Source organism: Lissotriton vulgaris, chromosome 10, assembly GCF_964263255.1.
Source record: "Lissotriton vulgaris chromosome 10, aLisVul1.2, whole genome shotgun sequence".
NCBI classification, from domain to species: Eukaryota; Metazoa; Chordata; class Amphibia; order Caudata; family Salamandridae; genus Lissotriton; species Lissotriton vulgaris.
This window is the reverse complement of record NC_141698.1, coordinates 1,087,073,580-1,087,096,893: the sequence shown is the minus strand read 5'-3', so window position 1 is coordinate 1,087,096,893 and position 23,314 is coordinate 1,087,073,580. Positions and strand designations below refer to the sequence as shown.

The 23,314-nt window shown below is 47.7% G+C and overlaps 1 protein-coding gene and 1 pseudogene across 1 annotated transcript in view; one reads left to right on the top strand and one right to left on the bottom strand.

The window, feature by feature from the left end:
* ZNF385D (zinc finger protein 385D) overlaps positions 1-23,314 on the bottom strand; it is a 575,209-nt gene that overhangs the window by 311,712 nt on the left and 240,183 nt on the right. The gene's annotated exons all lie outside the window — the stretch shown is intronic.
* Positions 17,963-21,412, top strand: LOC147689364 (uncharacterized; annotated as a pseudogene).

Here is a 23,314-nt window from a genome sequence, read left to right as displayed (position 1 = left end):
CTCGTGAGAAACCCTTAACTAAGTTGCAAGATATGTATTGACCGCTCTTTTTTGTGATAACAAGCTCACTGTTCAATGGCAAAGTCCGCGGTGTGCCTTTGCAATACAATCAAAGGTATGGTGTCTATCCAGTCAATGTATTGCTATCAAGGGGCAAATTCATTTCTTCAGGTCCTCCAAGTACTAATACAAAATATAAAACTACAAAAAACTTTTTTATTAGAAGCCTATAAAATAAAAAGGAAGACGCCGAGGGTTAAAATAAAGATTCTTATTACAACATGGGGCCATAATGCTCAAGGGAGAGAGTTATTAAACTGTCAAAACATTTTCAAATTTCTAATGTTCTGAAGACTTTTAAGTGGCATTTGTAAGTTCAGAGCCTCGATTCAATGTGACATTTCAGCCTCTGAATTAATGAAGTCTGAGAGCAGCAGCTGACAAAAGAGGCTGTTTATGCAGTCTGATCAATAGCTAGTCAAGCAGACATTCACTTTCTTTTCCAGGGATGTCTAAAAGCATCCTAGTGGCATTATAGACAGTAATATAGCTCAGCGAGTTGAGCAACCTCTGTTGAGACCGGTTTGTAAGCTGTAGGTTCGAATCTAGACAAGGCTGACTCTGCCTTTCATCTTTCAGTAAAATGAGCACCAATATTTTATTGGGTAATATTAATTTAATGAAATTTTTTTGTCGGAAAGCACTTTGGATAAAAGCATTATACATATGAGATAATTATAAGGACCATTTTGTGCAAAAAACTCCAACCTATGCGTACATAGAGGTGACTCTGCCAGACATGGCGGTGGATCAGTTCAGATTGGGTATCTGATCTGCGACCACCTTTGGAGTTATCTTGGCAGCTACGTGGGGCAAGCAGAGTCTCCACTGCAGGGAGTTCCATTCAACAAAAGAGCCATAACAGCCTGATTACATGTGGTCCATTAAATGGACATCCCTCTTCAAACATCTTTTTTGTACATGAATCTCAAGTGGAGCAAAGTTCATCACACCCGGTAATTAGCAGGTGTGCAGGTCCTCGTGCCAGCTGCCCCTGCGACCGTCCTCCTGTCCAGCTTGCCCGTAGTCCACTACTCTCTGCAGCCTGTGGTTTTGTGCCTTCTCTACTAGTTTTTCTGTCTCTTCTATGCTCGCTCCTGCCCTCTTTTTTGTCTCCTGTGCTCGTTCTGCCTCTTTCTGCTCATTTCTGACCTTTATTCTGGCTCTTTCAGCTTTGTTTCTAATCTTCTTTTTGCCGTTTTCTGCCTGTTTTCCCCTCTTCCTGTCGTTCACCTCGTCCAGCCATTTCCCGCCACCCAGCGCCCTCCTGAGGACCTACTTAATAACTTAATTGGTGTCACAGCATGACCGCCTTGAGCAGGTCCTGTCCCAGCTCCCTCTGTGAAAGTCCACCGGTCTAACTTTTTCCAGTCTGCTACTCTCTCCTGCCTTGGATTTTGTGCCCCCTTTGCTCGTTTTCTGCTTGTTCTTCTGCCTTTTCTCTGCTCGCTCCTGCCCTCTAATTTTTCTCTTTCTGCTTGGTTCTGCCACTATTTTGGCTCTTTCTGCTTGTTTCTGACCTTCATTTTGCCTCTTTCTGCTTGTTTCTGACCATTATTTTGCATCTTACTGCTCGTTATGACCTTTATTTTGCCTCTTTCTGCTCATTTCTCAACTTAATCTTGCCTCTTTCAGCTCGTATCTGACCTTTATCCTGCCTCTTTCTGCTCATTTCTGACCTCTATTCTTTCTGCCTTTTTTGGCTCGATTCTGACCTTTTTGCCTTTTTCTGGCTGTTTTTCCCCTCTTCCAGCAGTTTCCCTCCTTCCGCCACCCAGCTCCCCGCCCTCCCCTCGGGACCTATTTAATTGAGGCTGCAGCATGTCCCCCTTCAGTTGGTTCCTGTGCCAGCTCCCCCCGCTCTGCAGTCCTGGGTTTCGTGCCTCCTCTGCTGATTTTTTTGCTTGTTTTTCTGCCTCTCCTCTGCTTGCTTCTGTCTTCTTATTTGACTTTCTGCTCGTTTATGACCTTTATTTTGCTTCTTTCTGCTCATTTCCAAACATAATTGTGCATCTTTCTGCTCGTTCATGACCTTTATTTTGCTTCTTTCTGCTCATTTCCAAACTTTATTGTGCATCTTGCTGCTCGTTTATGACCTTTATTTTGCCTCTGTCTGCTCATTTCTGACTTATATTCTGTCTCTTTCTGCCTATTTCTAACATTTATTTTACCTCTCCTGCTCATTTCTTACCTTTATTTTGCTTCCTTCTGCTAGTTTCTGGCCAGTATTTAGTCTCTTCCCGCTCATTTTTTACCTTTATTCTGCCTCTTACTTCTAGTTTCTGCCTTTTTGTTTGTCACTTTCTGCTTGTATCTGACCTTTTTTGCTTCGTTCTGCTTGTTTCTGACCTTTTATTTGCTTCTTTCTGCTTGTTTCTGACCTTTATTCTTACAGCGCATCCCAGCATCTCGACACCCTTAGGGGTGGCAGTGCTGTGCTATGCAAATATTGATTGATTAAACTAACCCTTTGTTAAATTTTGCTATTTCAAAGCTGCTGAAATTTTGTGGTTGACCAGCATTTACTAAGACGTGGATTTTGACGCTGTAAGAACCACAATTAGCACGATATTCCCCCAAAACTCAGAATATACAATAATTATCCCATCCGATAAATTCTGAACACCCCAATTTCGCATCCTCAGCGCCTCTTCAGAATCAGGCCCTAAATAGCTTATTCATACAATGGAGGTGCAAACTTTGAACCTGCAGTTATTTGGCAACTTTTTTGTTACTTCCCTCCTCTAAAATAGGGGAAAAGTGTGTTTAAATGCCATTCCTGTGCAGCAAATAAAAAAAGGATGGACCTTTTATTCCCATAGATTTCGAATTGTTTCGTATATTCTTAGAATATGGCCCTTTGCGAGCGCTATTTTTGCATTTGGGATTCATCATCCCAAATGCAAAAATCGCAATTCTAGAAATCGCTAAATTGTGTTAAATTGCATTTATGGAATCTCAATTTGAGATTCCTTAAATGCAATTCATGAACCATTTTTAAATTGCGAATTCGCAATCTGGGGCCGCTATTTACCGCGAAGTCTAACTACGTGGTAAATAGCGAAAACTTAGAAAAATGCACTTTAGTTCATTTTTCTAAGTTGTATGTTACACACACACATGTCCTTTGGACGTGTGTGTCCAACACCAGTGTACATGACCATTTCAGGGGTGCTATAGGGTGTCCTTTGGACACCCTCGCACCCTTGAAATCGCCTCCTTATTTGCGAATCACTATTTGCTATTCGCAAATAAGGAATGACTCCCCATTCATTCCTATGGGCCTAAAGGCAAATAGGAGTGAATGGGGAGTCATTCCTTATTTGCGATTAGCAATTAGAGAATCGCAAATAAGGAAGCTGTAGAAATCGCAAAAAATATTGCGATTTCTACATGAATCCCGTTTTGCGAGTCTTTAATAGCGATTCCTTAAAAATCGCTAATACAGACTCGCAAAACATCACAATGATGAATCTGGGGGCTAGTTCCGAATTTCACAATCACACTGCTGATTTAATCGCAGAAAGCATCGTTTTTTTAGGTTTTTTTTTAACTTGCCAGTAGATAGCTATAAGTAGCTTCTGAATGTGTGAGACTCTCTCTGACTCCAAGGAGCCAGCTCGGGGCAGCAGGCAGATGGCAGCCTATCACCTAATATTTAATATTGACAGCCCTATTCCACTTTACACAATAACTTTTAAGCTGGGAAACGAGGATATTGTGATGGGTTTTCTCCATGTGCCTTTCAAAGGGCCCTCAATTACCCAAGCATTGAGGAGGTGGCAAATGCACACAAAAAGGAACTAATTTACTGCGGCACCACATGCGAGAGTGGTTAATATTTAGAATATAAATGGCTCTGGGCTAGAATGAAGGGCTCACCCCAGCTGACAGGCCTCAGAGCTGAGAATATTCAGTGGAAGATGACAAACAGGCTGCACAGACCCAGGTCGAGGTATCTGACCCTTCAGCACAAACCAATCATAGAGGACAATGTATACAGGATAAGCCATATTTAAAAAACCCCAATAAACTCCCAGATTTACTTCTCTGAAGCACGCAATTATATAACTCTGAAGGAGTCTTTCACAGCTTTAGGCATTAGTCTGGATAATAAATATAAGGGCAAAAAGACGACATTCATTTTGCTGCTTGCCTAATGAGGAATGAAGTGAACACATTTTGGTGCAAACTAAAGTTTTCGGCAAAGACTAAAAGTGGATACAATTGACTTCTCATCAATTGTGCTGAGTTTACCCAATAAGCCATTGAGGAGATGCGACCTTAGATGGCTAAATTAGGACTCAGGCGGAGGCACAAACATTCTTTTAAAACCCGCTTAATTTGCTATTAGTCTATTTTTAGCGATTGTTTCGCAGTCCGTCCCCTCCACGTTTGCTGTGGTGCATATTCTGTGTGTAAATGCAACAGCCAGAAGAAAACTCTCTATGCTTCATTCCCTAACAAGATAACAGGTACAAAATGGATTGGATCCTTTTTTACACCATGTCAAAGCTTGCAAATTATGTCCTAAACTGGTCATCATGTTGTTCAGCCATGTGGTCTTGCACTTTTTGTATAGCGTTCCCAATCGCAGTATGCCCGGTTCAAGGCACGCGTGGCTTGTTTCAGACCCGCATAATGATGGACGGAAAGGCAGTAGTATCAAAACACCTGACTGACGCAAACCTAGACCCAAGGTAAGTCACAAGAAGTTCAAACTAGGAAAAGAACCAGGATTAGCAAATCTAAAAGGTCTACACTTGGCAAGCATGCAATGGTTTAAATTAATGAATGTTTTTTTTGTGCAAACAGATGCATTATGCAAAGATATTAAAAAAATAAACAAATATGAAGAAGTGTCCCAGCAGCCGAGGACCACCAACCCCGGCACTGAACGTCTGCACAAAATTTGATAAGGATTGCCAAGACTGGCCCCACAGTGCCACCATACCTCTAGGGCGACAAATGCAAAAAAGAACAGATGATGGATGGAATACGGAACAAATCAAGCATTCACCCACAGTAACAGATCTGGGTTAAATCAATCTTTTTTTTGCTCCCCACTCCACCCCAGTATGGACCCAGCCATATGGAAATCAGTCTTGACTCTGTGCCTCATGGGAACAGTCCAGCTCGAACCGCCAGGCCAGGTCCTTCCTGGACCGGAAACACGCATCCTGGGACTGCTTTCAGGGCATCACCCCTCAAAAGCCAAGCTAGCTTGAATCCAGTCGTACAGAGAGCAGGGGTACCATGTCTGGGCATACCCTTCCCACTTAAGGTGACTATAGCACCACAAAAAGATAATGGACTGAATGCCAAACATTGTCAAACATTCACAAACAAAATATGCAAATTAATTTACAAATATCAAAATAAAGTTTTATGAGTGGGATGTAAGGAATATAGGGATCATTTTTGGGGTACCCTATTAATATTCAGGAGCCAAATGTGGTAGCCTGAATATTAAATACATTTAATTTTTTATATAAAAAAATGGGACCAATGGGTGGGGAAGTGTATTAATACTCAAGTATCAACTGTGATACACGAGTATTAAAAATACAATCTATTAAAATAATGTTCATTTTTAAAAATAATTTTATGCAAATTAATTTAAAATATCAAATCAAAGGTTTAAAAGTGGAATGTAAGGGATATAGGGGTAATGGATGGGGAAGTGTATTAATATTCAGGTTTCAAATGCAATACCAGAATAATAATTTAAAAAAATATTATAAAATATTTGCAAATACATTTTAAGTAAATATTTCAAATACATTCATAAGATAATAAATCATTTTTAAAAATTGTGCAACCAGAAAACTATTTTTCTAGAAACAAAAAAAGCAAAGTAAATTCATAATATTTTCTATCATGATTTTTAACACAAGTTTATTTGTAATGTTTTATCATGATTATTCACTTTTATTAAAAAATATTTATAAAATACATTAAATATAAAAAATTAAAAAGTAAAATATATTTTTAAAATATGATTAAACATATTTATTTAGAATGTTAAAACATTTTTCCATGCTTTTCGATTGACTTCAATGGAAGATATGGTCCTTTTTTTTACATTTGCAGCTTTACGTAAATATGTTTACAAAATATGATATCTCACATCATATTTATATTGTTTTAAGTAGACATAATTTAAAAAATGATAGCCATATTTATGAGCATTTTTTTATATCAAAACAGTTTCTGGTAAATGTTTGTGATGTAAAAATCTGCACGGCAATGGAACGCATGAAAATGGGTCATTTAATTTATTTCTATGTATGTTCGTGGAAAAGACATGCGTGGTAAAGACGTGTGTGGTAAAGGTATATGTGCGTTAAACAGTGCATGATAAAGGCAAGCATTTTAACCCCTTCGCTGCGGCGGCTATTCTGCCGCAGCGCTAAGGGGGTGGGGCTGCCGCGCGGCGGCTCCATACTAGTGACGGAACCGCTCCGTCACGGCTCGCGGGTGAGCTGTGCTTGTGACGGAACGGTTCCGTCACGAACCCGCCCGCCCATTAAAGCGTCAGCACAGGCGCGAAATCAGCGCCGCGCAGGCGCGGCGAGTGGGCCGTGATGGAACCGTTCCGTCACAAGCACAGCTCACCCGTGGCTTGTGACGGAGCGGTTCCGTCACAAGCATGGGAGGGGTTAAAGGCATTCGTAGTGACATCATATTACCCACTTAAGCTAGTCTTGACACTCAACATTGAATCAGCGAAGCTAACAATTTTGCCTTAGTCACTCTAGGGCATTGATACTCAAAGAACGACCCAGGGGCCGCTTGCAGCCCTCTTGACCTTTAAATGTGGTCCCTTTAGCGAAGAACAGCTCCAGCTGCTGTTTATTTACTAGCACTAATATTTAGAAAAATATGTTAAATACATGGCAAGCATTTTTTAACCTGCAAATAAATGTGTGCTTGTTTATTTAACATGTTTTTGAACCTCCATATTCAATTCCCGACCCACCCAGACCCCCTACCGCAACCCTGCTGGCATCAGTGCGACCCTCGGTCACACGACGAACTGTACTTTGTGGACCCTGGGCAAATGTTTGTGAATAACCCTGCTCTAGGCCATACACCTAAACTAGTCCTGACACACAAGACTGAATTAGTAAAACTAACAATATTAACCTGGTCCATATACTTATGGCTTTATTATGAGTTTGGCAGAGCCGGAGTAGGACCACCACGCTCCCTCACTTCCAAAACCATGTACGAACCGCCCACCAGATCAGCGTTTTCTGAGCTTTTTTGGCATTTCTACGGCAGTGCCTATGAAATGGCACCGTAATGGGAACGTCAAAATTAGTACCTACAAAGTACCTACAAAGCACGGACAGCTGCAATACTGGGTGAATGTACACAGGGCGGCCCCTTTGTTTCCTCACTGCAATGAAAAGTGTGGCAGTAAGGAAACTCTTAATATGCTTGGCAGGACTGCAGTGGTTCCGCCAAGCATATTGCGGCTTCAGGACCGCAGTGCAACCGCCAGGGCCGTTGGCTCCCTGAGAGTTGCAATGGTTTCAGTGGTGACAGGGCAGCCGGTAGTAATAGGCCGGTCGGGAGACCGCCACCATGAAGCTGCCAGTCCATGGACCACCCGACTCAAAATAAAGACCTCTAACTAGTCTTGAAACTCGACATTTAACAAGTGGAGCTAACAATATTTTCCCAGTTACACTCGACCATACACCTAAACTAGTTTCCATGCTCAACAATAAAAGAGTAAAGCTGACATACTGGGTCATAGCCTCAACCTAGTCTTCATGGTCAGCGTTAATCCAGTTAAACTAGCAATGGTAAGTGTTCAACTATGTGAAGGCTGCAGTAAAGCCATCATGCTTAGTAAACTGAAATCTTCAATCCCTCAAAACGTCGTAGAAAAAGAAAAAAGAAAGAAGGTAGGAAAGGAAGAATCAGTGGAATAAATTACAGAAGGAAAGTAAGAAGGACAGATTGAGATGGGCAAGAAAAGAAGGTCACCAAAGAGGAAAGAAAGACTAAAAAGCATGGATTACTTGTATAATTAAATAGTGATTTTCAAACTGTTTCTTTAGTCCAAGGTTGCTCGCCAACAGACGCTTCAGCTTGGCTGTGCCTGTAAGTTGTACTGTCATGCGTAGTGATACCCCTGGGCTCAAAGTGTATGGGGAAATGAAAAATGGGCTAATGATACATTTGGTTTCTAAATTCTAGAACTAATTATCACTCTCCATCAAACTGTTTGAACCTGAGCAATTAACCTAATCTCCCTGTGCCACATTTTCCATAGTATACAATGTAAAGAGGGTGGTTGATGGGGCTCATAAATGCAATTCATAACCAAGCAGTGGAGATATGGCTTCACAGTGTGCACTAGAAGTCAACAGTGCAATAGTGAGTTTCAGGCAAACAGTTTGAGGCAATGTGTAAGAACTACAGTCAAGCGTCATCCCCGATAACTGTACGGTATCAAACTGCTTAGAGCTACGGCAGATTTCTCTGACACTCAGTAGGAAATGGTTATGCACCAAGCTGTGTGTGTAACCACGGAATATCACTGCACCCAATAAACAGAAGGGTTTGCGTACAGTGCCAGACACATTCATACAAGCACACAGTACAGATTGTCACAAATAGGGGAGGGCAAACTGCGCACAATTATTCGAAATTTCAGCAAAATTACTTAAAATTATGCATAATTACGTGAAATGCAAATCCATCATTTTGCGCTACATTTTATTGTGAAAAGTGCCCTCACATCAATTTTAGCATGAGGGTGTATTAAAACAAAGCACTGTGAAAAACAGCCACTCGCATTCTGTTGTTCATGACTGAATTTACGTCCAATGGTGCGTAACTATGCGAAGCGGCAGACACGCACGTTGAATTGCCTTGAGGAAATAGACCTGCACAACATCCAGTGCTGCATCACAACACACATGTCTGGTGGCAGTGGTGGAATGGTTGCCGATCCCTTCTTTCCTCTGGCACACGGATTGAGGTGAGAGCAGCCATCTTTACTAGGCTCCACGCTAGCGGTTATTGGTTCTCTGGAAATGTCTGGTGACAGTTGGGTGGAGCAGAACGATGTGCCTAGCAGGTGGATCTAAAGCGCCAATTTTGCATTTTATAGGCAAAATCAAAATCTTTAATGGTGCCTTTTCAGACTACCTTCTAGTGGCAGTGTGCAGAAGCGGCCAATGGTGCCAGGAACATCAGTATGGGGAAGAGAATGTGGGATGGTGTTGATGCTTTTTCAACATATCGAATGCTACAAATGTGTTAAATGAAGTCTCTCTCAATAACAAAATTGAAGAATACAACTTGTTCGATCAGATCACTGAGGGACCAATATGCTCTTGGGCGCGACAAATACAGGAATAAAGAGTGAAGCCTCCAAACCAGGAGCAAACAACTCAGATGGAGGATAAAGTCACCTAATCATAAGAAAGGGATTGGACCAAAGCCCACTCTAACTTTTTTTGTTGTATTGGAAGGCTGTCTGTAGCCATGACCTGACATCTGAGTCATCTTGTAATCCCTGTAACCACAAAAGGCAAAACATCTAAGCAAGCTTTGGTGTGTCTGGCTCTGGAGCTCTGGCCCAGCTGAATATACCAAACTTGATCCTAACAATTTTACCTTTCAAAATCATTTTAAAAGGCATCTTTTCAGGCTTGATCTCCCTGGTTAATAGTCTTCAGTTTATCCAATATCTCTTCAATATATCTTGTGCTTCGGCCAAGCCATTGTTGCATGGAAAGCGCTCTACTGCCCTTAACGTTAGGTCTGTGCCATAGAAAATCTCTTAACAAACACACAAATAAATACAAATGTCATCTGTAAAACATGTGGAGCTGCTGTTGAAGGCTCTAGCGCACCAGACCTTTGTGCCGAAACATTAGGTTGGCGGGTTCACTCTCTGTTCAACTTCCACTGTTTCCTCCTCAATGCTCTCTTGTCCTTGTGCCTATCTTGTCTTCCATCCCTCCTTGTACACCCCCACCCAGTGCACTCTCAATAGGGTTTTGAATGTCTGAATGCCAAGGAGGCATGCCTTCATTCTTCAATACCCTGCAAGGAAACAGCCAAACTCTTTTGCACCTTTTCCGCATTGAGGCAGTCTGCGCCTTGTGGTGTTTGTTTGCTGTAGTTTCCAATGTAGAAACGACCTCCCGACCCCATCATTTCTTCTCACTGCTTCAAGCAGCTCTTCCGGTGAGTCAGTTTCAGGGCTGCCATCCCCTTAGGACAATACACCTTTTATATCCAATCGACATCCTTCCTGTATTGCAGCTCGCTCGAGCTGGGTAGGCATTGTTGCAGGCGTCTCAGAAATGTATTCAGCCCTGACATGGTCCTGTCTTTTCCCGGCGTGCACTGAGAAGAGACCAGAAGCTTGCATTGTAACCGGATGCACGCGCTGAGCTGCGCGCACCGCATGCAATTATCACGTTAACTCTCGGATTGTCTTCCGAAGCATAATGCTTCACTAGACACTTTGTCTTTAAATACGGCTTTTATTTGCATTCTGAGACTGGTGGTGGGCTGAAGAATTAAAAAATAGCGAGACACCCGGGCTTTGAGCAGTGGAGAGGGTGTTATTTTCGCTCTAGGAGCTGCAGTTTCTGTATGCTTGAAAGTCTGAATGCAATCAGTAGTTATTGTTCATTGTTTTCTTTTTTAAAGAGAGAGACTTTTTTTCGGTCACCCACTAGGGTTTCAAAATCAAGGTCTATCTGGCAGTAATGCAATCAGCAACACAAATGAAAATAAACAAGCTAACAGGTTGAAATAACAGACTATCTGGGAGAGTCAACATACACAAATAGCAGGTCTGAGCAATGTTTCTGCCGGTTTTTGAGCGGCTCCTGATAGTCAGAGTGGGTTTTAAAGGAGATTATGTTCGGTTTTAAATGAGTGTTTTAGAAGCATGATTTGTGGGGGGGTTGGAGGCCTTTGCTAGCTGTTCTTTGCGATGTACCAGTGACTGATTGCACAGAATGCCTGTGCAGTGTTTGGGTAACACTTTATTGGGAGAATGCCGGAGTAAAAGATGTAATGTAATGTAAGAGACATTTCTATCGCGCAACTTTCACTCCAAGGAGTATCTTGGCGCTCACACAACTCAGATGGAAGAGTTGGAAGGAGAAAAGGATATCCTGCATTCTGTAAGCCTTTAAAGAGGCGTACAGTGAAGTAAGGGCCTCTTTTATATGTTGGTGGTATGTAGCGTCGGATTGGTAACATCGGGCACTCGGGCAATACCGGAGGGGCCGGTAGCCGAATTACAGCTGTGGGCTGCTTTTTTGAACAACCTGCAGGACAGCAGATTTGGGCGGTTTCTGCTTTGTTCGATGCCGCCAGCGGCCTAGTGAGTGCCTGAGTGGCCTTCAGGAGGCAGATGGGTGTCCATTACCTCTCTTTTATCAACAGCAGAAGTGTCGCTCCCTTTATCTCGCTGGCCCGGCCCATTAATATATGAATATTGAGCGGGGCTGGGGGCCTGAGCAAAAGTAGCCTCATTTGTTTTCAGGTGTGTTTCACCGGTGTAACCTACATTTTTTAAAGCTCTCCCCCTTTAAAAAAAAAAGAAAAAATCGCCGAAGCAGTGTTTTACGGAAAGGCAGTATGCAAATGTGGGTCACTTTTTTTAGCTTGCCCGGTCCGATTTTGAATCCCTGGCGGTATGTATACTCCGACGCAGCAGTGATGGAGTATACATTCCACCAGCATAAACAGGGCCGGACCGGGAACAACAAACGGCCCTGGAAAAGTGCTCGGCCGGCCACCCCCTCCCCACTCGGGGGTTTGGAGGTGCCGCCGAGCTCTTTGCCGGGGCCGGTTTCGGTCAATTTTGGTACAGGGCCGATTTTGCAGCTATGCTGCAAAAACGGCCCTGTAACAAAAAACGGCCCCCAGGTGCCCAGAACCGGCCCCCAGCCCTGAGGCGCACCGGGGGATTGCCGGGTGCCCACGACAGCCAGTCCGGACCTGAGCATAATGGTCCACCTGTCCAATTTAGATGAAGGTGGATTATAGGTTTGGCTACGGCTGTGACTACTCCTTCACCGCCATTTCCAAAACTCATGCTGGGTCAAACCTGCGCGAAACTGTGAAATGCACTGACAGGAAACGTAGTGACGGCGCTTCCTGCCAATGCATTATAAAAGACTGCCTGTTTGGCGAACATTTATAAATTTGGCGGGTTGGTCTCTATGCCAAGGGGATGGAGTAATTTATTCAGTAATCTTTGTGGAACGACAGGCAGTCTGCCAAATTATAAATTAAGCCCTAAATTGGAAATATTAGTAGTTAGTAAAACATACAGTCACGTGACAGGGATGTGAAAAATGTCTGGTCTTGTGGGAAGAAAGTATGTACATCATCGCATTTACTTTTATGAGAAGGAGGACTGGTCGAGGCGTGTAGCATTCTTTGGTGCAGCAGGTGCAGTAGCACCAGGGCACAGAGACCTAGGGGGCCTGCAAAACCATGATAATTGTCAGATGGTATTTAGCCCACAACATTCTGGTGTCATACAGTAAGCAAAATAATTATTGAAATTTTCACTTATATGAGAACAAGGAAAAGAAGCAAAAAGGAACTAGGGCAATCCAGACCAAGGAAGCGCAGCCTCAAGGGTGGAGGAGCAGTGCAGACGGGGCAGTAAGGGTGGGTAAAGTGATGTCTGTGGTAGAGGACTGTGGTACACTAAGGGCGATGTAGTCTAGTGAGAGGTATCTCTGCAAGTGGGTGGAGTCTGCAGTAGTAGGGAGGAGTGCGGACTAGTGTTTTAGGATCGAGTGGGAAACATGGACCAGTTGGGTAGACATACGGGTTGTGGCTAGGAGGTGAACCATTAGGGCTCAGAAACAAAGTGTGTGCCTTAGATAGAACTCTAACGCTCAGTGACACAGGAACACTATCACTGCATTCGCCCACCCTTTGCTTTCCCTAGATTACGCTTGTCATCAAAGAAACTTTGGAGGTTCACTAAACCTTTCTGCAGCAGATGTAGGGCAGTAGATGTGACCTAGTGGCCACAGCTACTGACTTTGGAACACAGAGAACCACAGGCCTTATTTACAAGCCATCGTGCTGCTGGAACATCACATTCCTTCAGCCACCCATCGTGACTTTTCATGGGCTCGTAGATATGGTGTACTGCAACGCAGCACAAGCCGCTGCGGTGCTTGACAGTGGGTGTTCCATGGGTGCTGCAGTGGGTGTTCCATGGGTGCTGCGGTGGGTGTTCCATGGGTGCTGCAGTGGGTGTTCCATGGGTGCTGCGGTGGGTGTTCCATGGGTGCTGCAGTGGGTGTTCCATGGGTGCTGCGGTGGGTGTTCCATTGGTGCTACAGTGGGTGTTCCATGGGTGCTGTGATGGGTGTTCCATGGGTGCTGCAGTGAGTGTTCCATGGGTGCTGCGGTGGGTGTTCCATAGGTGCTGCAGTGGGTGTTCCATGGGTGCTGCGGTGGGTGTTCCATAGGTGTTCCATGGGTGCTGTGGTGGGTGTTCCATGGGTGCTGCAGTGGGTGTTCCATGGGTGCTGCGGTGGGTGTTCCATGGGTGCGGCGGTGGGTGTTCCATGGGTGCTGCGGTGGGTGTTCCATGGGTGCTGTGGTGGGTGTTCCATGGGTGCTGCAGTGGGTGTTCCATGGGTGCTGCGGTGGGTGTTCCATGGGTGCTGCGGTGGGTGTTCCATGGGTGCTGCAGTGGGTGTTCCATGGGTGCTGCGGTGGGTGTTCCATGGGTGCTGCAGTGGGTGTTCCATGGGTGCTGCCGTGGGTGTTCCATGGGTGCTGTGGTGGGTGTTCCATGGGTGCTGCGGTGGGTGTTCCATGGGTGCTGCGGTGGGTGTTCCATGTGTGCTGCGGTGGGTCTTCCATGGGTGCTACAGTGGGTGTTCCATGGGTGCTACTGACTTTGGAACACAGAGAACCACAGGCCTTATTTACAAGCCATCGTGCTGCTGGAACATCACATTCCTTCAGCCACCCATCGTGACTTTTCATGGGCTCGTAGATATGGTGTACTGCAACGCAGCACAAGCCGCTGCGGTGCTTGACAGTGGGTGTTCCATGGGTGCTGCAGTGGGTGTTCCATGGGTGCTGCGGTGGGTGTTCCATGGGTGCTGCAGTGGGTGTTCCATGGGTGCTGCGGTGGGTGTTCCATGGGTGCTGCAGTGGGTGTTCCATGGGTGCTGCGGTGGGTGTTCCATTGGTGCTACAGTGGGTGTTCCATGGGTGCTGTGATGGGTGTTCCATGGGTGCTGCAGTGAGTGTTCCATGGGTGCTGCGGTGGGTGTTCCATAGGTGCTGCAGTGGGTGTTCCATGGGTGCTGCGGTGGGTGTTCCATAGGTGTTCCATGGGTGCTGTGGTGGGTGTTCCATGGGTGCTGCAGTGGGTGTTCCATGGGTGCTGCGGTGGGTGTTCCATGGGTGCGGCGGTGGGTGTTCCATGGGTGCTGCGGTGGGTGTTCCATGGGTGCTGTGGTGGGTGTTCCATGGGTGCTGCAGTGGGTGTTCCATGGGTGCTGCGGTGGGTGTTCCATGGGTGCTGCGGTGGGTGTTCCATGGGTGCTGCAGTGGGTGTTCCATGGGTGCTGCGGTGGGTGTTCCATGGGTGCTGCAGTGGGTGTTCCATGGGTGCTGCCGTGGGTGTTCCATGGGTGCTGTGGTGGGTGTTCCATGGGTGCTGCGGTGGGTGTTCCATGGGTGCTGCGGTGGGTGTTCCATGTGTGCTGCGGTGGGTCTTCCATGGGTGCTACAGTGGGTGTTCCATGGGTGCTACTGACTTTGGAACACAGAGAACCACAGGCCTTATTTACAAGCCATCGTGCTGCTGGAACATCACATTCCTTCAGCCACCCATCGTGACTTTTCATGGGCTCGTAGATATGGTGTACTGCAACGCAGCACAAGCCGCTGCGGTGCTTGACAGTGGGTGTTCCATGGGTGCTGCAGTGGGTGTTCCATGGGTGCTGCGGTGGGTGTTCCATGGGTGCTGCAGTGGGTGTTCCATGGGTGCTGCGGTGGGTGTTCCATGGGTGCTGCAGTGGGTGTTCCATGGGTGCTGCGGTGGGTGTTCCATTGGTGCTACAGTGGGTGTTCCATGGGTGCTGTGATGGGTGTTCCATGGGTGCTGCAGTGAGTGTTCCATGGGTGCTGCGGTGGGTGTTCCATAGGTGCTGCAGTGGGTGTTCCATGGGTGCTGCGGTGGGTGTTCCATAGGTGTTCCATGGGTGCTGTGGTGGGTGTTCCATGGGTGCTGCAGTGGGTGTTCCATGGGTGCTGCGGTGGGTGTTCCATGGGTGCTGCGGTGGGTGTTCCATGGGTGCTGCGGTGGGTGTTCCATGGGTGCTGTGGTGGGTGTTCCATGGGTGCTGCAGTGGGTGTTCCATGGGTGCTGCGGTGGGTGTTCCATGGGTGCTGCGGTGGGTGTTCCATGGGTGCTGCAGTGGGTGTTCCATGGGTGCTGCGGTGGGTGTTCCATGGGTGCTGCAGTGGGTGTTCCATGGGTGCTGCCGTGGGTGTTCCATGGGTGCTGTGGTGGGTGTTCCATGGGTGCTGCGGTGGGTGTTCCATGGGTGCTGCGGTGGGTGTTCCATGTGTGCTGCGGTGGGTCTTCCATGGATGCTGCGGTGGGTGTTCCATGGGTGCTGCGGTGGGTGTTCCATGGGTGCTGCGGTGGGTGTTCCATGGGTGCTGCAGTGGGTGTTCCATGGGTGCTGTGGTGGGTCTTCCATGGGTGCTGCGGTGGGTGTTCCATGGGTGCTGTGGTGGGCGTTCCATGGGTGCTGCGGTGGGTGTTCCATGGGTGCTGCGGTGGGTGTTCCATGGGTGCTGCGGTGGGTCTTCCATGGGTGCTGCGGTGGGTGTTCCATGGGTGCTGCGGTGGGTGTTCCATGGGTGCTGCGGTGGGTCTTCCATGGGTGCTGCGGTGGGTGTTCCATGGGTGCTGCGGTGGGTGTTCTATGGGTGCTGCGGTGGGTGTTCCATGGGTGCTGCAGTGGGTGTTCCATGGGTGCTGCGGTGGGTCTTCCATGGGTGCTGCGGTGGGTGTTCCATGGGTGCTGCGGTGGGTGTTCCATGGGTGCTGCAGTGGGTCTTCCATGGGTGCTGCGGTGGGTGTTCCATGGGTGCTGCAGTGGGTCTTCCATGGGTGCTGCGGTGGGTGTTCCATGGGTGCTGCGGTGGGTGTTCCATGGGTGCTGCGGTGGGTGTTCCATGGGTGCTGCGGTGGGTGTTCCATGGGTGCTGCGGTGGGTGTTCCATGGGTGCTGCGGTGGGTGTTCCATGGGTGCTGCGGTGGGTGTTCCATGGGTGCTGCGGTGGGTCTTCCATGGGTGCTGCGGTGGGTGTTCCATGGGTGCTGCGGTGGGTGTTCCATGGGTGCTGCGGTGGGTCTTCCATGGGTGCTGCGGTGGGTGTTCCATGGGTGCTGCGGTGGGTGTTCCATGGGTGCTGCGGTGGGTGTTCCATGGGTGCTGCGGTGGGTCTTCCATGGGTGCTGCGGTGGGTCTTCCATGGGTGCTGTGGTGGGTCTTCCATGGGTGCTGCGGTGGGTGTTCCATGGGTGCTGCGGTGGGTGTTCCATGTTTGCTGTGGTGGGTGTTCCATGGGTGCTGTGGTGGGTGTTCCATGGGTGCTGCGGTGGGTGTTCCATGGGTGCTGCGGTGGGTGTTCCCACTTCGCACCCATGCATTTTGACACTTTCACAGATATACAACAAAATGTAAATCTGGGAATGCGTCAAAACCATGTTCCTCCTCAGGCGTGGCGTAAGGGTTGTTTTTGTGAAGGAAGGTGTCCCTTGCTCCACAAAAACAACCTGATTTCAATGCAGACGCCGTAGGTGCCTGGCTGCAGAATATGTGTCAGCCGAAAGGACAGGAATGCACTGTATCTTGTAAATACAGTGCATTCCTGCCCATTCAAATTGACGTAGGACAGATCAGCAAAATGACTTGTGGAGTTTCCATAAGCCAATTCTTTGTAAATGAGTTCACAGGTTTGAATCCCAGCTTCGACTCAATGTCTTCTGATTCTGCCTAAATAACCTAATTTCCCTGTAGTCTGATCCTGCAGTAAAGTTCTCCAAGGGCTTGCTCCATTTGTACACTATGAAGGTTCCATCTATTCTCAACCCTAATCCCAGCATCCCTTTTTAGGTCTCGGCCTGCGTAGGCTGCCCTTGCGCAGTCTCGCTGGCGAGATTTTACGTTTTAGAATATGGGGCTTAAACCGCCCCTCTTCTTCATTGGCTGGCTTTCTAAACGGAGGCCAGCCATTGGAGAAGAGGGGCGTCTGTCCATTTAAGCCCTGTCTTTTTCGGATTCAGGGTGTGTGTTTTAGGTTCTTTCTTTCCTCTTCCCATTGACTGGAATTTTACAATTCAGCCCATGAGAAGAGGAGAGGAAGAAAAACACGCCCCCCCAGTCGGAAAATGACGGGTGTTTCTCTGAGCCATTACTGCTGGACCTTGGAGAAACATGGTGGTGTCATGGCGTGGTATTGTTTCCCATATTAAGCCCAATGCCCCAACCTGCTCACTTTTGAAATAAATGAGTAACGCTGCTCGCTTATCGCTTTGCAGAGTCACTGCGACATAAAGTCTGAAAACTGCGATTCCATGGGTTTCTAATCTGTATGTTCTGGTGAAGCTCCCCACGCACTGCCTGGGTGAAAGGAAGCACTTATAGAGCCGTCACTGGGAGATGAGGACGTAGGAGATTTTCGCACTCTTCTTGGCTGTACGATCTCAGAACATGGCACGCTGGGATCCCGCGTAGTCATACCCCCCGCTTGTCTCTCCTCCCTCCCCTCAGCCTGGTTTGTTTTCTGTTTCTTTTTGCGCTGGCATCCTGGTTCCTGCAGCTGCTACTGCTCCCGGTACATGGAAGAGAGAGCGCGGCGCCGAGCTGCATGGAGCCAGGACCCAGCGGAGGGGCGCACTCTGGCCTGGGTCCAGGACTCCAGTGGCCCCTTATCTAGCGAGGCGGGAAGGAGCCCACGGAAGGCCGCGCATGAGTTAGGGACTGGAGTGACCCCTTCTCGAAGAAAGGAAACCGGGGCAGGAGTCCCAGGAAAGGCAGCGGCAGACGGAGGGTTGAGTGACCCCCATCCCCACCAGGGGAGACAGGGGACCAGAAGAGGGCCACCCTGGGGACTCGAGCGATCCCTACCCCAAGGCAGGGGACAGAGGCCGGGCGGACAGAGGTCCGGGGTGGAGCCAAGCCGCAGCTCTGCACCCGCTCGAGTCATTCAGGGAGGTCGGTCGGACCAGGGCTCGTAATGAGCCCTTATCCCGGGTCTGTGGTAGTGTCCCGGGGGCAGGCCGCGCTGAGGCCCTCGGCGACCCAATCTTCGGAGGATGGAGGGCCCCTGTTGGAGGCCATGCAGAGACCACCGGCAAACCCCTCTCCAAGACAGGAAGCTATGCTGGAGCCCCCACTGATTCCCTCTTTAGAGAGGGAGTCAGAGTCCCCAGGGATGGGAGCTGGGCCTCCGAAAGTGGGCGTCCAGGGGCATCCTCTGATCTGGGGGAAGGCGGGGTAGGGCATAGAGTAAGTCGGCCTATGGACCCCCCAAACATTTCCATGGGGAGGGCGATCGAACACCCGGTGCTGGCCAAGCTGGAGAGAGAGGGGACAGTCCTCCAGGACCACAACTGGATGTGAGTTCAGATTGTTTTGATCCCCTCTTAGTGCTTTACTCCCCAAAGGTGCCATTGTCTTTTCATGAGGTACATGCCTTTAACAACTTGGCTGAATACAAATGTTTTCAGCACCAGGGTGGGATACCTAGGGCCCGGGCAACCAGGATTGTCAAGATGTGGAAAGGCAAGAAACTTCCTCCGGATCCTGTGCGAGTCCAGCGCCTCAAGAACCTGATTGTCTGCGAGGACACGAAGCCCCGGCCCCCCAGGAAGGGACACCGGGGCCCCAAGAATGTGCTCACCAGGATGCCATGTGAGTGTTTGGTTTTTAAATATGTAGGAGCACTTAATCTCCCTTCAGTGTATTTTCTTTTCTTAGTATAGGTGTATTCTGACGTCAGAATGTGCCTATAATAAGAAAATGACCCACCTAGTCGTTTGTAATTACCTATTACAGGTGACTCATGATGTCACTGTGCTCAAGGGGCACAGCGACCTTTACTCAGTAAAGAAGTTGGTGTGCGTGAGCCTAAGCACTTTGTATGTGTAGAATCAGTTTTTGCCTGAGACAGCACATGCTTCTGTTGCTTGTGAGACATTTTGTTAGTTTAAAAGTGGATTGAAGCTTACCCATTGCTTACCTTTGGTTGACTTCAGCGTCACTCATTTGCTGGCTGCTGTTAGGTCAGTGCAAGCCAGCGTCACTTTCTCTTCATGTATTTCTGTAGCTCTGTATGTGGCTCTGTGTGTGTGTGTGTGGCTCTGTGTGTGTGTGTGTGGCTGTGTGTGTGTGTGTGTGTGTGGCTCTGTGTGTGTGTATGTGGCTCTGTGTGTGTGTGACAATACCACTTATTTATGTTTTAAAAAAATGAAAAAAATGCCATTTGCAATGCCAATAGCTCTAACTTTAGCAAAGACGAGACCATTGCATTGTAAATGCTTGTTGTCCAAATGTTGTGACCTTGGGCTAATCTCTGAATCTCAGTACCTCAGTTTTCTTAACTGGCAAAACAGAGAGTTGAGAAACAGGGACGTAACGCGGGTCTGCCTCCTGCCAAGATGGGGTGGGTCCCAACCTTTCTTTTGACGCCGATTCCTTCAATGTGGGCCCCCTTTCGGCCCAAGGACAATGAATAATTATGAAATATGGGAGAATCAGGGGCCCCTCGTCACATTTTGCAGGAGGGCCCCGTCATTTTGCATAATGCCACGGGTTAGAAATCAACATAATATTAACATTAGGGCCTTATTAAGAGTTTGGTGGTGCGGGAGCGGGACCGTGTAGGAATCACCCGCCAGATTAGGAGTTTTCTCCTGTCTGGCAGCCAGGCAGTTATTTGGTGTTCTCAGGGTGGTGCCTATCAAATAGGCACCACAATGGGAATATCAAAGGCTACTCCGCTGAAACCGGCACCGAGTACGACGGAGTTCCTGTACAAGCCAAGTAGGTTGAGCCGCGGGACCCGAGCTGTGACAAAGTAAGTGGGGTGCATGGGGAGATAATTTTACCAAGACCCTGACCCTTGGGGTTTGCACTCGTGACTTTAACTTGGTCACGCTTCACTCTCTCTCTTTTCTTTTTCATTTTCAAACACCACCAGAGTGTGACAAAAGCCGGACCCCCTCCAGGGACTCATGGGGCCTCATTTATAAGAAATGACGCATCGCTGCGTGAAAGCAGCGATGTGTCACTTCTCAGTGCGCACTCCTTGCAACATACCTGATGCGTCATATTTACTGTATGACGCATCATGTCTCAAGGAGTTACAGATACGTCAGTATTTCTGACGTATCTGTGGCGCAAAAGTGACGCATTGCTGGAGTGTGTCACAAAAGTGATGCAACTCCAGCAATGCGTCTTTTCACATGGGGCCAAGCCCATGTGAAAGGGCCTGCGTCAGTCTTATGCCTGCTGTGAGGCAGGCGTAAGATTTTGACGCAATTGCGTCCTAGAAGTGATGCAGTGAAATCTCATAGATTTCACTGCGTCACTTCTACGAGGCTTTTTGCGGGGGAACGCCCCCCCTGCACACATTACACCTGACGTAGGGGTAATGTAGCGCAGGGGTTTACAAAGTGACGCATCTGCTTAGATGTGCCACTTTGTAAATAGTGCGCAACAGGAGGCATGTTTTACGCCGCAGATGCGTCATAAAAAATGACGCATCGGAAGCGCAAAACTGATGCAAGGCCTCATAAATGAGGCCCATGGAGTCTAATTCTTAACCCGTTAACCGCGGCGGGCGTTTCCGTGCGCGGCTGGAATGCCGTCGGCCAATGGTCGACGGCAGCACTGGGGAGGTAGCATTGCCGGCCGACGGCAGCGCTTAAGGGGTTAAAATATCAGAGTAAAAACTGAATGTTTCCCTTGCTTTGCTCTCAGCACAATTACTAATGTGTGTGAATTTAATTTTTCTGCTATTTGAACGTATAGCACGTTACCGTATACTACCAAAAACAACACCCCGGAATCACGCGCCGACATGTACTGTGTTACACCTTTCCATTTTATCTGATTATTAAACAGGCACGACGGTATGAAGTCATGCAATGGAGCCTCATTTTATGCCTACTCATTTTGTGTGTGTTTGTCTACATGTTTGTTTGTTTGTTTTTTACCCCACAGGTTCAAAACTAGAGGAAACCCTCCCCTTACACATTTTGCACCTTAGCGAGTGCGTCACTTAGGAGCTATAACATATTTTGTATACTTCCTATTAATTCACCACTTACACTTCCCGATGAAAGCCAGTATTAACACAAGGCCTGGCTGAAACATGTTAACCAACACTGGATGTGGGAGCCCATAGTCATCTCCACACACATCCATCGCCTTGCTTTTAACACTGCCGAGGGCCCACTACTAAAATTTCTTCATGGACATTGGGACCCTTAGGACAGTTTTTAAACCCACACTCCCAACACTATCACTGCACACTCACCTAACATAATCTGCTCCGCTGTAAACAGACGTTGCAGCACACCCGAGGCACATTCGGTGCCCTGGGTGGGGCCCAATGATGAAACATGCCACCAACTAGGTTGGTGGATGAGGGGCTTCACAAAAAACAAAACAGTTTTTTTCTGACACAAAAACACCTTGAGTGCCTATCTAACAGCTAGCTCTCTTTTGATCTCTGCAACATCAAAGGCAGTACCCGCACAGCATGGACTCTCCAGTACATTCCCTGCAGGTACTGGTGTGCATGCGCACATTTTGTGGTCTCCTGTGTGCATCCACATGGCGTTAGGCTCCCGGGGTCGTACCGCCATGAAAAGTGTGGCAGTGAGGGAACTTGAAACATGCTTGGCAGTGCCACAGCGGCCCCACCAAGCATATTGCGGCCTCAGGGCCGATGCGTTACTACCAGGGAACAGCGGTTGCAGTGGATGCCGTGGTCCCAGGGTGGCCCGACCGACCTAGTCGTACTAGGGCAGTCAGGAGACTGCCACAGTGATTTTGGCGGTGTGTGACTCATAATAAGTCCCTAGGTGTTATTTGAAGATTCTAGCGCCTTACACTTTATAAGATGCTCAAGTTAAATCATGGGAATATTATCAAGATGGTGGTCGGTGGCAGTCATGCAGATACTCAATTCCCCTGTAAGTGTTAAATTACGGCAACGTACTCCTCCTAGGTGCCTGTAAGGAGGTGACACGCAAACTGCAGGTGGTGCAAAATATGGCTGCCCGTTTACTATGCAACTTGCCCAGAACTGCCTCTGCCACCGCCTCTCTGCGCAGCCTACATTGGCTGCGTATAGAATCTAGGGCTAAATTCAAAGCCTTATGTTATATGCATAAGATTAAAACTGGCAGTTCCCCCCCCTACCTTTCCACCTTGGTTCAGCCATACTGCTCATCAAGCACTCTTAAATCTTCCTCCCTAGGTACTTTTTCAGTTCCCCGGTTCAAACGCACTAGAGTTGGTGGCCGTTCTTTCTCTTACCTGGCGCCATCACTCTGGAACACCCTTCCCATCCCTTTGCGTTTTGAAACATGCCATCTCAAATTCAGGAAAGGTGTGAAAACTTGGTTGTTCTCCGCCTAATCCTTCCCCCCCCCCCCCCCTCTTTTGTCTTCTCTGCTTCTTTTTCTCTGCCAGCGCCGGGAAACCCCAGGGTATCTGTGCGCTTTACAAACCCAAATATAATAATAATAAATTGAGTGATTAAAGAAACATTTAAGAGACCAGAGCGGTGTACAAATCAAGTATACAGATACTTAGAAGCAATCACAAAGATGCAAATCTTTTTAATGCTTCTGTAAGACATCTAGATTGGGTGTCACACAGACAGCAGTGGTGCAAGCTTCCCTCATGCACAGAACATCTACAGCACAGACATCAAGAAAGAAAACATCACTTATGCACAGAGAACAACAGTTCAAACTCTCCATGTGCACAGAGAGAAAGTGTGCAAATTCTGCTAATGCACGAGCACCAAGAGTGAGAATTCCACTTACACACAGATAATAAGCGCAGCACAGACAGCCGCAGAGTAAACTTCACTCTTGCATGGAATCTGCACAGCACGAACAGCTCCAGTGTTTCTCTTGCACACAGCAGGGGGAGCACAAACAGAAGAAGCA